The sequence below is a fragment of the Carcharhinus amblyrhynchos genome, chromosome 23, assembly GCF_965287045.1.
Source record: "Carcharhinus amblyrhynchos chromosome 23, sCarAmb.v2.hapA, whole genome shotgun sequence".
Taxonomy (NCBI): Eukaryota; Metazoa; Chordata; class Chondrichthyes; order Carcharhiniformes; family Carcharhinidae; genus Carcharhinus; species Carcharhinus amblyrhynchos.
Genome location: NC_137346.1, coordinates 36,852,746 through 36,867,199, shown reverse-complemented (window position 1 = coordinate 36,867,199; position 14,454 = coordinate 36,852,746).

Sequence of the window (14,454 nt, the reverse complement as noted above, 5' to 3'; positions counted from 1 at the left end):
TTTAAGTCTATCACCTCTCAACCTATACATGTGACCTCTTGTTCTTGATTGCCCCTTAGAAGGAAACATTTAGTCTACATTTCGTTGGTAGATCTGCACTTTATCCAGTCAGGATATTACTGTATCTCTTTAATGAAACCTGAAGTTTCCCATTTAGACTTAGACAAGTGTTAGTGGCATTGGTGCACAATAATCAGTGTAAAAATAAATTATCTTAACGTAACAATTTGCTAATCTACTTGTCAAAGGTTAAAAACCTTGGTAATTGTTATCAGTTTAGTTGATGAAGATATGTGGTTAATAGAAGAGATTAGTAAGACGTGTGAAATCTTTTTTTTAAAAATGATCACAATTTATTGCCAAGTCTTATTGTAAACTTTCCATTAGCAAGCAACTTCAATGAAGGAATTGGCATGAATCTAAAGATATGGGACAGCAACAATAATTTTCATTCTATATCTCATAGACTTGGTGACTAGATTTAATTTTTCTACAATACTTTGGAAGTGCAAAAGTGTTATTATTGATAAAATAATGGATAAATGGATGGAAACTAGACATGGGGCACCAGCAAAGTTCTGTTTGATAATGGAGGGATATTTGCCAGTGAGGAGTTTAGCGTTAGGCGGTGATGGGCAGCACAGTGGTTAGCACCGCTGTCTCACAGTGCCAGGGACCTGGATTTAATTCCCGGCTTGGGTCACTGGAGTTTGTACATTCTCCTGGTGTCTGCGTGAGTTTCCTCTGAGTGCTCCGGTTTCCTCCCAAAGTCCAAAGACGTGTGGGTTCGATGGATTGGCCATGCTAAATTGCCTCTTAGTGTCTGGGGGCTAATTAGCATAAATGTATGGGGTAATGGGGATAGGGCCTGAGTGGGATGGTGGTTGGTGCAGACTCAATGGGCTGAATGGCCTCTTTCTGCACTGCAGGATTCTATGAATATCTATGAGTTCAGAGACATGTGAACATTATGGCCATGAATACCACAGCTGGAAATCCTTTCAGCAATGGATTCTGTGAAAGGAATCATGAGGTGATCGATGAATTGCTGCATAAAATTTTAGCAAATCAACCAGACTGCCAGTTTCCAAGCACCTTGGCATGGCAGCTCATAAAAAGAATTCACTCCAGATAGTTGGAGGATACAGTCCCTATCAATTAGTCTATGATGAAATCCTAAATTGCCTTCTGTATTGTACAATAGTCGTCATGTTCTAGAAGGTACTACAATGATTTTAATTTATTTGTTCAAAAGGAGAAAGGTCTTAATCAAAGCTGAGGTGTTACAGAAAATTCAAAGAACACTGAGGCATTTTATGAGACCATTTGAGACCAGAACTTAATTTGGGAGAATTGTAAAAAATAAAGTCATAGGGATGGAAACTCCCTTGTAATGTAGTAGTTCATAATGTAAAGAATGAAAGAAGATTCATGTCTCATGATTGTTAAGAATCACAAGTTATCTGATTTTCAAGTGCAGGGCAAGAACTACAAGTTCACATATGCCCCGGAAGTGTGCGTATGCAGATCAGGAGCCAGATGCACATGTCCATTGTCGTGAGAGCTTCAGGTTGGGGGGATAAGTGCCCAGGATGCCTGTGTGGAGACAAAACACAAAAGCTTGGTCATGGGACCCAGGAGTTGGGCACCATGACATACAGGAGTCCTAGGACAGGGATGCAGGGAGAAGGAACAAGGAGACCTCCTAGAGAGAGAGAGAGAGAGAGAAAGGAAACCCAAGGAGAGGTCAGAGAGAGAGAGAGAAAGAGAACTTTTAGCCTTTTGGCTAAGATCAAGCATCGGATCAAACCCAAGATGAACTACAATGGATCTTGTTTGTCTCCCTTGAATTTTGAATTAGTTTTTGGAAGAAGCAAGGAATGCATTTGGGTTTGGCAAGTCCATACTAAGCATTGGCTTTGTAATTTTAAGGATGGAGTAATGAATTTAAAAAAAGAGAGAGAGGACTGGAATAGAAGCCAAAAGGAGGAGAACATGCAGAGGTAGAGACTACTGGGAGGAGAATGTTGATAAGAATCACTGGGAATGAGCAAAACACAGAGGTTCCAGACAGTAAAAATAATTGACAGTCTTCAAGTAGTGAACACTTGGGAAGAGCCTTGGAAAGTTGAAAAAGCAACAATAATTATTGACTTCATACTGTGGGCTATTGGAGCAAAGGTAGCCCTTTGGAGTGGTGGTGTGTGTTCTGCTTGGTTTGGCTGAAAAACTAAAGTTGTGTCTGTGAGTTGTTGCTGGAGTGAAGACTCTGGAATCTAGGGGAATGTCTCAGGAAATAAAATTGAAACTCTGAGAGCAGTCATTCAGACAGCCCAAGTCAGAATTAAATTTGGAGGGAATTCTGAGACCAGATCTTTGAAAAAGGAAGAGTGAAGACTTATGATCCCTCAAAAGGGAGACACAAGGTTGGGTCACTCCCAGTGAACACTGATGTCTGGGTGGGTTGCTCAGAAGTCTGTGGGATCAGTCTTGGTTGTAATTGCTATTTACTCTGTAGTGTGCATGTTAGCCTACAGATGGTCTCTTAATTCAAATTTACCTCATATTCTAACATTCAGGATTAAAAAAATAATAATTTTATGGGGTGGGAGCATCACTGGCTATACCAGCATTTATTGCCCATCTCTAATTATCCTTGAGAAGGGGTTGTGATCTGCCTTCTTCAACTCTTGCAGTCCCTGAGCTGTAGATACACCCACGCTGGTGTTAGGGAGGGAGTTCCAGGATTTTGACGCAGTGATAGAGAAGGAACAGCAACATATTTCCAAGTCAAGATGTTGAGTGGTTTGGAGGGAAACTTCCAGATGTTAGTGTTGTTAGGGACCAGACCAGAAACTCTAAGGGATATTATGAAGTTAGTCTAGACCCCAACTTTTATTTTTGATCTTGGCAACAGGGTGAGCATAAGGTGTTTTGCTCCAAGTATCATGCAATTGACCCATTGGGAAGCTTTTATCAAAGCAAACTTTACTTAAGAACATTGTTAGAATACAACCAAAAAGTATAAATTCTACTAATCAAAGTACTTAAACATGATAAAGTATAATTTTTAACAGCTAGCTACCTCTATTATTTCAATTTAAAGCAATATCCCCATGGATCTAGATCCTACTTCAGAATTAGTTAGCACAAAAAACAAGTATGTTACGTAGTGCTAGATTTCCAGCCTTTCAACATTTCTGGACTGAGATTCAGAGAGCAGTTTCTGGAGAAGGATATATCCTCAAACAGCAAAATTTCAGACAAGTAAACCTAGTCTCTGGTCTCCAGGTTTCAGAAAGACGAAAAGAGAGACACTGCTCTCTTGCAACTCCAAGCAGCATCTAACCTTGAACTCTCTGTGCAAGCTTAGCTCCAGCCATATAACCTTACCTGTCAATGAAGCTAATCAAGTCCTACTCTGCAAAACCCCAGGGGGATGCTCAGAATGACAGATCTGCATTAGTCCACATTAAAACAAAGATTCTGGCAATTAGAAGCAATCATGCTGCTGCAGCAATAATGCAGGATTCCAATTATAAACAGAATGGCACTGATAATACAAAAAAACTACTAAAATTGACCCTTCACAACATGACAAACACATTTCTTAAAGACACAGTATCATCACAGTGTTCCCAGATATCCGCTGCTATTGTGGTCGTGGGTTTGGAAAGCGCTGCCTAAGGAACCTTGGTAAGTTCCTATAGTGCTTAACAGAAGACAAAGTGGAAATTGTTTTATTTTTCCGACATTTGTTTATTTTGTTTCTTCCAGAACTGTGGAATTTTGTGGCTTCATTCTCTTAGTATCAAACTCTTAGTATTGTGGAATATCAAACTTTATCTAATTTACACAAAAGGTAACTGGTCACCAACCGCATTGTACCAAAAATCTGGGAATCTCGTCTAGGGTCATAATGTGATTAATCAGAATTAATTACAAAAAGTTGGACTTTAAGTATGTGATAGAATTATATGAGGCATCTTGTACTTCAAATGCTCATGTATTTTGTGATAAAGGTCCTGTGCAACAGAATTCAGTAAATCAAGGGCTAGATAGTGGTAATGTGAGTGACAATGACATGCATGACAGAGTTATCACATCCAAAGGCCAACTGCCTCGAGTGGATGCTTGGTCGATATTTATTCCAGAGGGGCCTCGTGAATGAATATATGTGACAATTCTGGGACATGCAAGCAAGTTTAAATATTAGTCAAATGGTCAGCATCATAATCAAGAAACAAAGTCCCTACACTGGCAGAATAGGGTGAAACGTAAATGGCTCAGAAAGCACAGAACAAATACTGATCAGTTGTCTGAAAATGATCACATACTGGATAAAGATCTTTGACAGTGGCAAGGGCAACATTTGGCAGTCCTAGTCCCAATAGATATGAGTGCAAGTAAAGGCTAAAGCTTGAATCAATTAAACAATGTAATGAAGGCTACTAAACAGTATTGAAACAAAATGACATACAAACATTCTCATGTTCATGAAGATTCGTTGGTTGCCAATAAACCAAGGATAAAATAATGAGATAAAACACAAAGGAAATCAGATACTGGGAGAGAATTTGGAGTTTATGCAGAGGTACAAGAGAAGGATTAATCAGCTTTGACAAATCGGTGGATTTGTACTGACAGGGCTAAAATGAGGTTAGTTGCTCAGGGTTTTGAAGTGCAGTTGAGTGAAACAAAAAATGGAATGGACTCTTCCACAGCTGGATCTGTAACCATGAAGATCTTTTTAGCTCTCTTCGTGGGAATGTAGATCAATTAAAATAAAAGCCTAGATTGCAATTTCTCCCAAACATTGTGGTCTTCAACAGTAGGTGTGATTCCTGCGGGGTTGGTCAGCATGAGCCTGATTGCAATCCACCCATAATTAACATATTTCTTTGGAGCTTGAGTTTAAAGTTTAAGGTTAAAGTTTAAAGTTTATTAGAGTCACAAGTAGACTCACAGTAACACTGCAATTAAGTTACTGTGAAAATCCCCTAGTCGCCACATTCCAGCACCTGTTTGGGTACACTGAGGGAGAATTTAGCAAGGCCAATGCACCTAACCAGCACGTCTTTTGGACTGTCAGAGGAAACTGGAGCACCCGGAGGAAACCCACGCAGATAGGGGGAGAATGTGCAGGCTCCGCACAGTCAGTGATCCAAGGCTGGAATTGAACCCAGGTCCCTGATGCTGTGAGGCAGCAGTGCTAACCCTGTGCCACTGTGCTGCCTTGGGATGATTTATGCTGTGAATGAGCTATGCGGAGCCTAAAGACACCAGCAAAACCAGCTCCTCAGAGATCGGGTCATCCTTTTTAAAGAGTGCCCCAATCTCAAAGTAAAGTAATAGGCCCCCTGCCCCACCCACGGACATCACAAACTCTCACAGATGAATGAAACACTTCCATGACTTGACCACAGAGAAACAACCTCTTCTGCATCACAAAATGTTTGGTGTCCCCTAATCTGAACCCTCTCTAGCGCAGCCCAAGCCCTCCATTCCCTTGAAGGCCTCTTTTTTCACCCTAGCAACAGATGCTTTGCACGTATGCACCCTGGAGGTGAGTGTTGAGTGGCACTCACCTCCTTGCTCCACCTCAGTATCTATGATTTCTGGTTCTCACTTTCAAGGATCTTTAGTGATTGCCGCCAGGTGACTCCCTACTGAGGGGTTGGGATTGGGGGGATGGGTGGGAAGAACATACCAGAAGGCCATTGCATTTGACTTTAATCTTCCTAATCAGATTAAAATCAATGCAAATGAATTCAGATCAGGTTCTTGCCCTTTCTGAGTGAGATCCTGATCCCGCCAGGTAGAACAGCTGGGAGCATTGGAAACTGTTTACCGCCCATTGCAAATCTCATTTCAAGGCTCTCACCAAATTCACCGACCCAGCAGGGTTTGCACCTTTGGCTGACGGAGCTGGATAATTGGGCTCCTAATTTCTGAAGAGTGATACTTTTGGAAAAAAAAGTCTGAAACTGTCCAAATAAGCAGGAAGTGCAGAAGGAAAACTATGCAAATTAAACAACTTCATCTATGGCCTGAATGATACTTCCAGGGATTGTTGTTTCCTGTGAAATCTGTTTTGCTGGTGTTCAACGAAAAGCAGATCACATTTTGTTTTATTGGTACTATAAATGGAAGTTTTCAGTCATCTTCATGATGAATGTTGATGATTTTTTATGGAAAGGTACTGCAGAATTTGAGAAATATATTCTTTGTTAGATTGCAATGTAATTTGGAATTGGAAGTCAAGCTTGTAGGGATTTGAAATATATTAGTTAGATATCAAGTAGAATAGGTTTGGATAACTTTAACAACCCTTATTTTGAGAGCCCAACATCTATCCCATTAAATCATACTAAGTCCTCAGAGAAAGCTGATATTATTGGCGGATTTTACAGCCTCACTTGAATGAGACTGCAAATTCCTGCCTGAGGTCAACAGACATTTCCATTGTCTGCCCCTTGCCTGTTCCAATTTTGTGGAGGCCGGGGAGATAGAATTTCTAAAGAAGAGAGAGACATTCTGAAGCTTGATTGGTCAACTGAATTGGTTGGGGACTCAGAATAGACCAGATGCAATTTATGCACTGGAGTTAAGTATGCCAATGAAACATACAAAAGTTAGGAATGTTTTAAAAGTAAATAAAACATTTGAAACATTAAATCCGCATACTTAAGTTCCCATTCTTAGTTGACCCATAGGATATGAATTTTTGCTTCACATGCTTATCTCCCTGATGGGTATTCTATTATAGAATAAATTTATGATTTCATGATATTTCTTACTGATGAAAATGGAGATGTTCTTTGGGTTGTTAACAGTGCTTTCACAGCTGAAACACTGGATCTTATGGAGGCAGTTGATATTTGTCAAATGTTTTCAGTGAGATTTTGAATGTAATGCAGATAATCATTGAATGGGAATGATATACATTCTACGAAAAGTTTGTGAGAGAAGGTTCCAAATTGATGATACTGATTTGAAACATTAGCTGGGGAGAAAAAAATGGATGGATGCAAGACATCAACTATCTGATTGCTTTCCAAAAAGAAATGCATGTGTGAAGAAGTTGTCAAGGAGAATGGGTATCTTGCTATGTCATGCCTTGTGCAAAACAGTTTTTGATTAAATTTGTTTTGAAATTTTGGATGTGTATATTCACTGTAATTTTTATTTAAATAGAGGGAAGGGAAGCTGTTAATTGTATATTAACAATGTTTAATTATATACAGGTGGTGGGCATTAACTGGATATTCACTTGTGCCCTAAAAGTAGACCAAAACTATATTTGTTGGGTTAGGCATTGTATGTTTACATATAAATCTGTAAATAAATGTTTAAGTGAGTAAATGTTGGCTCTGGTTTTAACTTTCATCAACTGGCTTTCTGGAATATAATAAAAGCCATTTCAGATTTCTATGCTCCTCCAATCCCGGCCTCTTGAACAATCCTGATTATAATAATTTCACCGTTATCAGCTATGCGTTCATCTGCTTTGCTTTAACCTTGGTCCTAAACACTCTCTCTCTCTTCTTTTGAGGTTCTCCTTAAAACCCTAATTTGATGATCAAGGTTTTGTACATCTGTGCTGATATCTCCTTCTGTGGCTTGATGTCAAAAACTTTGCATTGCTAACACTCTTATTTGCACTTTGGAAGGCTTCTCTGCATTAAAAGCACTATATAAATGTGATTTTTTTGTGCTTAGTCTGAGCTGTTACTCTGCTCCATGTTTCTCCTCTCTGCTGCCATATCCCAGTATTCTTCTCATGTCAAATTAGATTAAACATCTGCATACAGCAGTAATTAAGATACTTGCAAGGACTTTGCTATGAGGTCTGTTGAGGCATCCAACCCAGAACTGGTCACAATACCCTAGGAATCTGAGGCATTCCCTTCTCTACCACTTTTCCAGCCACAAAATTATTTCCAATATCTTCTTGTTTTTATATTAGTTTAGACAATAAGCATGTGGCACTGATAGTAATCCAGAGATTACCACTTCTGAAATTCTGTTCTTTAACCTTTTTCCTAACTTCTGAAAATCAAGCAAAAATAAGATGGTTGTGGTTGTTGGAGGTCAATGATGATATTGCAACTTTACAGAGCAGCATCCCATCATTCCCCATCCTTCCATAATAAGGCCAGAAGTGGGGATATTTGCTGATAATTGCAGTGTTCAGTTCCATTTTCAATTTCTCATATGATGAAGTAGAAATAATTGGTATTTGGCAGACAAGAAAATTTATATTTAGGCACTGAAATATTGAAATTATTCCATATATGTATTCCAGAGAAAAACATATTTGGAGAAAAGATAGTTGAAAGAAAATTTGATAGAAGTATTCAAAATTCATGAGGAGCTTGGATAGACAAGATGGATAAAATTGTTGCAAGTGGTGGAAGGATCAAGAGCAAGAAGGCACAGATTTAGAGTAATTGAGACATGAGATAAAACCTTTTCATGCAGCAAGTGATTAAGACCTATAACATGTTGCCTGAGACTGTGATTGGGTTATGTTCAATTGAGGCATTCAACAGTGAATTGAATTATTATGGGAATGGGAAGAATATGCAGATTTAAGGAAAGAAGGAGGAGAAATGGCAATAGGTACATTGGTTATTTAGAGAATCAACAGAGATATAATAGATCAGATGGCCTCTTTCTGTACTGTAACAGTTTTGTGCAACTGTGATATAACCAGTTCAAAATTAGGATTAGCAAACTGAAAGATGATGAGTTATCTGCCAGCTAGGAATCAAATACATGTTACAGATTTGCAAATGGAATGTGATGTTTAAGCAAGCCTTTTGAATGTTTTGAAATGGAATTCACAAGGTTATATAGTAAATGTAATTTACTTGGATTATGAAAAGGTCTTCAATAGGTATATTGTAGATTCATGGCTAAAGTCAGAAGGCAACGGATAGTAAACTGGCTACAAAATAGTAGGGGTTAAAGGTAGTTACTTAGACTGGTAAGAAGTGGTGTTTCAAAGCAATAGATATTGATATTTGTGTATGTAAATGATTTATTCTCAGGTATCTGAAGTAAATAAAAGTTGCAGACCTTTTTTAAGGGGAGGTAGTGGCACAGTGGTAATTTCCTTGGTTGAATAATTCAGAAACGTAGGCTAAAACTCAGTCGCAAACTTAAACAATTAACTGAGGAGGTGGGTCCATAGATATGCCCATCTTCAATGATGGGGGAGACCAATACATCAGTGCAACAGAGAAAGCTGAAGAACTTGCAACCATTTTCAGTCAGAGGTGTCAAGAGAACAGCTCAGCCTAACCTGAGGTCCCCAGCATCACAGATGCTAATCTTCATCCAATTAATTTTGCCACAAATCATACCAAGAAACAGCTAATGACATTGGATACTGGAAAGGTTATAGGTTCTGACAACATTCCAACAAAATGAAAGAAGACTTGTGCTCCTGAACTAATCACAAACTTAGTCAATTTGTTCCATTACAGCTAGAAAATTGGCATTTATTCAACAATGTGGAAAATTGCCCAGGTATGTCCCCATCAGTCCATGCTTGATCGTTAGCAAAGTGATGGGAGGAGTTGTTGATAGTTCTATCAAGTGGCATTTGTTCAAATATAATATATTCACTAAATTCAGCTTATGTTCCGCTAGGGCCATTCAGCTCCTAACTGCATCACAACCTCGGTCCAAACATGGACAAAAGAACTGAACTTAAAAGGTGAGATGAAAGGTGCTTTGACATCAAAGCAGCATTTAACCGAATGCGGTATCAAGGAATCTTTGCAAAACCAGAGTCAATGGGAATTAGGGGAAACTGGAGGCATGCATAACACAAAGAAAGATGGTTGTGGTTGTTGGATGTCAATCACCTTAGCCCCATTACTTCAGAAAGGATTATCTTGACCCAACCATCTTCAGCTGCTTCATCAATGACCTTCCTCCCAACATAAAGTCAGAAGTGAGGATGTCTGGTGATGATTGCACAATGTTCAGCACCATTTACAACTCATCAGATACTGAAGCAGTCTGTGTCTATATGCAGCTGGACACGAACAACAATTAGCCCGTTGCTCAAAGCAGTTACATTCACGCCACATGAGTGCCAGGCAATGACCATCTCCAATAAGAAAGAATTTCAAGTGTTTTGTAAATATTGCAGTTAGGAAAGAGGAACTGAAACCAGGTAAATAATTGTCCCAATCTGTTAATCAGAGGCAAAATGTTTGTAAACATTGTTGCTAGGACCAAAGGCAGCAGTTGGTATGCATTCAGCCACGAAGAGAAAGAAAAACAAAGTTTCTGGCTAGTGGGTAAGTGATACAACATGTCAATCAAAGCACTTCAAAGGAGCTGGACACCAGATGTTACTCTTTCAATGTTAAAGGAGGACCTCCCCAGTGAATCTCACAGCCTGCTGTTCATCAAAGGCCTTCTAAGAGGTTTCAGAGCAGCTGGGGCTTATAAGAGAAAGCATGGGGATCTATCTGGTAAAGTTGACAGAGCCTTTATATAAGATCACCTTTAAGAGGCATTTGACACCTGGAGTTGATGACATTAACAAGAGTTAATTCCTACCGCAGAACGGAGTGCTGCAGTTATTTTGAAAGCTTCCTGGTGTCCGTGGGACATGGATACCAAAGTGACCAGGGTACTTCAAAGGTTTTAAAGACAGAAAGAATAATGAATATTTTACCAGAATGGTGGGTGAAAGTGAACACCACTTTTTCCATGGCAACAAGGACAAGTGCAGCCAGCAGATCAGGTCCTGGGGGAGAATCCTGAAGTCAACCCTTTCACCCAGCCCAAGCCACTCAACCCCCAGATCCCGATCCTCCCTCTGTAGCCTGACAGTGCCAAGGGGTAACATGGTCACAGCACTTACCTGTTTTCCATCCTCATGGCTGAATGGTGTTTGGGGGAAGGGCAGGGAAACCCATCCTTTCACTGGTGGAGGCAAGGGTGTTTTTCTGTCTTCTGGTGTTGGGGGTCCCATTGTTGACATGAGTCGCCAAGTCTGTTGTGGAGGGGAAGGGCTCAGTCTCTCAGCACTAAGATCAGGACATCCTTTTACAATCTAAAGCCAGGCTGGCCAGCGTGTTTCAGGTTATACATATTTTAATGTGCTAAAAGTGTGTGAATCCCATCTGATAGGTGCTGCTAATGTCAACTTGTTTTCCCACTGGCAGGAACACTTAGAGTGCGGTGAGGTAAAAGATACCCCTGGTTTGAACACACTTGGAATAGTGATATATTTATAATCAAAATGAAATAGAAACACTTAAGTAGGTGCAAAAAAGGCTTAAGAAGCATGATACAAGAACTGAGAGGTTACTATGAAAAACTGACTGATCAACGTCATTTTCTGTAGAAAAAATGGTTGACGGGTGACCAAATGGATTAAATTTACGATGCAATCCAGTGGGTCAACAGAAGAGATGTTTCCACGTGACAGGCTCCAAAGTTAGGAGGCATAAATCTAAGAATATTAATATTAACTTTAACATGACATTCAGAGAAAAACTTTACTCAGAGTCTGATTAGAATGTGAAACTTTCTCCCACATGGAGTACATGAGGTGAATTTAAGGAAAAGTTAGATCAGTACATAAGGGTGAAAGAATTGGAACGACACGCTATGTGATGAAGTCACGCTGTGTGACAGTGTGATGAAGAAGCTGGAGAAGGCTCAGATGGAGCTTAAGCACCAGTATTGACCTGTGGAATCAAATGATTTATTTCTATGCTGTAAATTCTGATGTACTACTTGCTTCTTTGACGGTGATTTTGAAAACCTTGATATTCATGATTGTTGATGGTTTAAGACTTAAGGAGACTGCCCTCAACACATTGCACGTGTGCCCACTGCAATTTTTTTTATTGGTGGATCTAAGTAATGCACTTCATTGTTAGAGTACAATTGGGAGCAGAATTTAAAACTTGGTCTGCAACTCCTGTTTCCCAGAGTTCAGACAACCTCACAGTGAAATACAGGCAGGAAATGTTAGCTCCACAAGTTAAATGGCTTTTCCTGTACTCCCCCATTTCGAATCATAGACTTTGTCTGTCAGCCCTTCCCTATGACCCCCAAGTGCCATCCTCACTCTGCCAGTGCTGATGTCCTCTCGTCATTATTATAATGTCTGATTTTTCCCTCCTCAAGGTGCAATGCTTGATTTAATTATCGATCACCTCTTATTGTTATCTTACTCTCTCTCAATTGCTAGGATTCGCCTCTAAGAAACCCAGCGGTGGCCCCCTGCATGTCACTAGACGTTCCTCCCAGTTGCCATGTAGATTGCAAATTTTTCCATTGGCTCAGTGGAAAATAGATCAAGAAAATTATAATGATGTCCAATTGCTCTCCATATTCTGACCCTGCAGAATTATTTGGCTGTTCATGATCCCCCTATATCCCCATAATTGTCAGAGCCTATGTTTTTAGAGTGTTACACGCATGCCAAAATTAAAATTTATCATATTTTTGAAAAACAAAACAAAAGCTTAATTATGGAAGTGCAGTAAGAATACAAAAAATACAAGACAAGTAATATGAAAGTGAAGTTAAAGTCAAAAAATCAAGAGATGATATAAATCGTTTCACAACAAAAAATTGGCAAGTTCGGGTTGATTTTATGTGCCTTTGTGCAGTATAAATGGAGCAGTAGTAGCATTAAAAAATAAATAATTCACTTACTGCTTCATTTGCACTAATGTCCCAGCTTCCACCATCCTAAATTAGATCCTGTAGTGAGTATCAGAGTACCTGCCACTATGTGATATCAAGGTCCTATGTTATACAAAAGAGTCTGATTACAATTTTGATATACAAATGGCCACAATCCATCAATTTGCAGTGGTGTTATATGGCCTAACCAATGGCCGAAACAGACTATTGGCAGGTGCTGGGAAAATGGCACAGAAAATTTGAAATTTTTGATGGAAAAATTCTGCCTTTTGTTGACCCATGTAACTTTCTGGCTCTCCCCCATTCTTAGAAAACAAACAAGCAAAAAAAGTTATCTCGGTTTGCACAGTCCAATGTTGGTAGACTGGAAATTGTTATGAAAAATTTTATACGAATGCTTAATATTAAATTCTTTTTTGCTAATATAGCAGAGGTATTAATTTACTTAAGAGAAATAAATTAATATCTTGTTAAAAAATACATAATAACATTACTGACAGTAACTTCTGGAATTATATTGCTGTCTATCCACAAAGTACATATAAATCCTTTATCCAATACTTCTACACGTAATATTTCCATACCATTTTATTTTGTTTTGGTATTGTCTTGCTTTGCATCTTCTGAAATATCTGCTGTGGTTATTTGTAATTTCATACAGGCTAGATAGCAGAAATTTTAATATTAGTCATAGGACATCTAAAAAGTGTAAAGGCACATGAACGAGTCAGCATGGGTTTAGAAGAATCAGATTACTTTTCGTAAATCTATTGGAATCCCATAAAGAGGTAAGTAAATGGAGTTGACAAGGGCAATCCAGTGAATAAAATGTTCTTGGATTCTTAGAATTTCATGAAGTACCATATAATAAGACTTATAAAAACGATTCCAGCTTGTGAAACTGACAGCAAAGTAGCTAACTGAATTGATCACTGGTTAGCAGTAGAACGTATAAATGATTTTTGTAAATCAGATACACTCAAGGTATTTTTTTTCAAAACCAAACAAAGGTCCCAGTTCCATAGATAAAGACACACCCAAATGAACCAAAGCATGAGCTAATATAGATTCATCCAACCATTTTATGCATGGAATCATGTTTCGATATTTTGCTTATTAAAAGGGCCGATGAGCAAATTTTGTGAAAAAATTAACCTGGAGACATCATGGGAGGTATTTCACAACACCAGTCATAGGTTTCCTAAGTGCTTTTTGTTTAGAAGTTGGTGCAGAGCTGTCTATCATATGGAATTGTCATTGAAATTGATATTTTCATATGATTGGTGGGTTCAGGACAGTATTCTCTGAGTCCACTAAAATTTATCCACCCCGCCAGGAGTGGTTCCCACCAATGAGGTTTATAACTGCTCCCCACCTTGAGGACCAGGCGTCCCCACCCTGCTGGTGTGAGACAAAGGTCATTGAAGCCCCTTGGCACTGCCCTTGGTAGTGTCAAGGGGATAGGGCTGAAGGGATTGGGGCATACTGAGGGAAGGACCTTGGAAGAGGCAATAGGTGGGGAGGAGGCACCACTGCCACTCTGCACTGGAATTGGTGGGAGAGGGAGGGAGGAGGGCGATCAGGCCTGGCCATCAGGCTGGGGGGTGAAACAGGTAATCAGGGTGGAGAGATTGGGCCTGGTCATCGGGTGCAGGGTTGGGGCTTGCAATAGAGGTGGGATAAGGACTGGCAATCGAATGGGAGTCGGGAATGGGGGTGGGTGGTAGGGACTGTCTGGTGGGGGTGGGAAGGCCGGTGTGG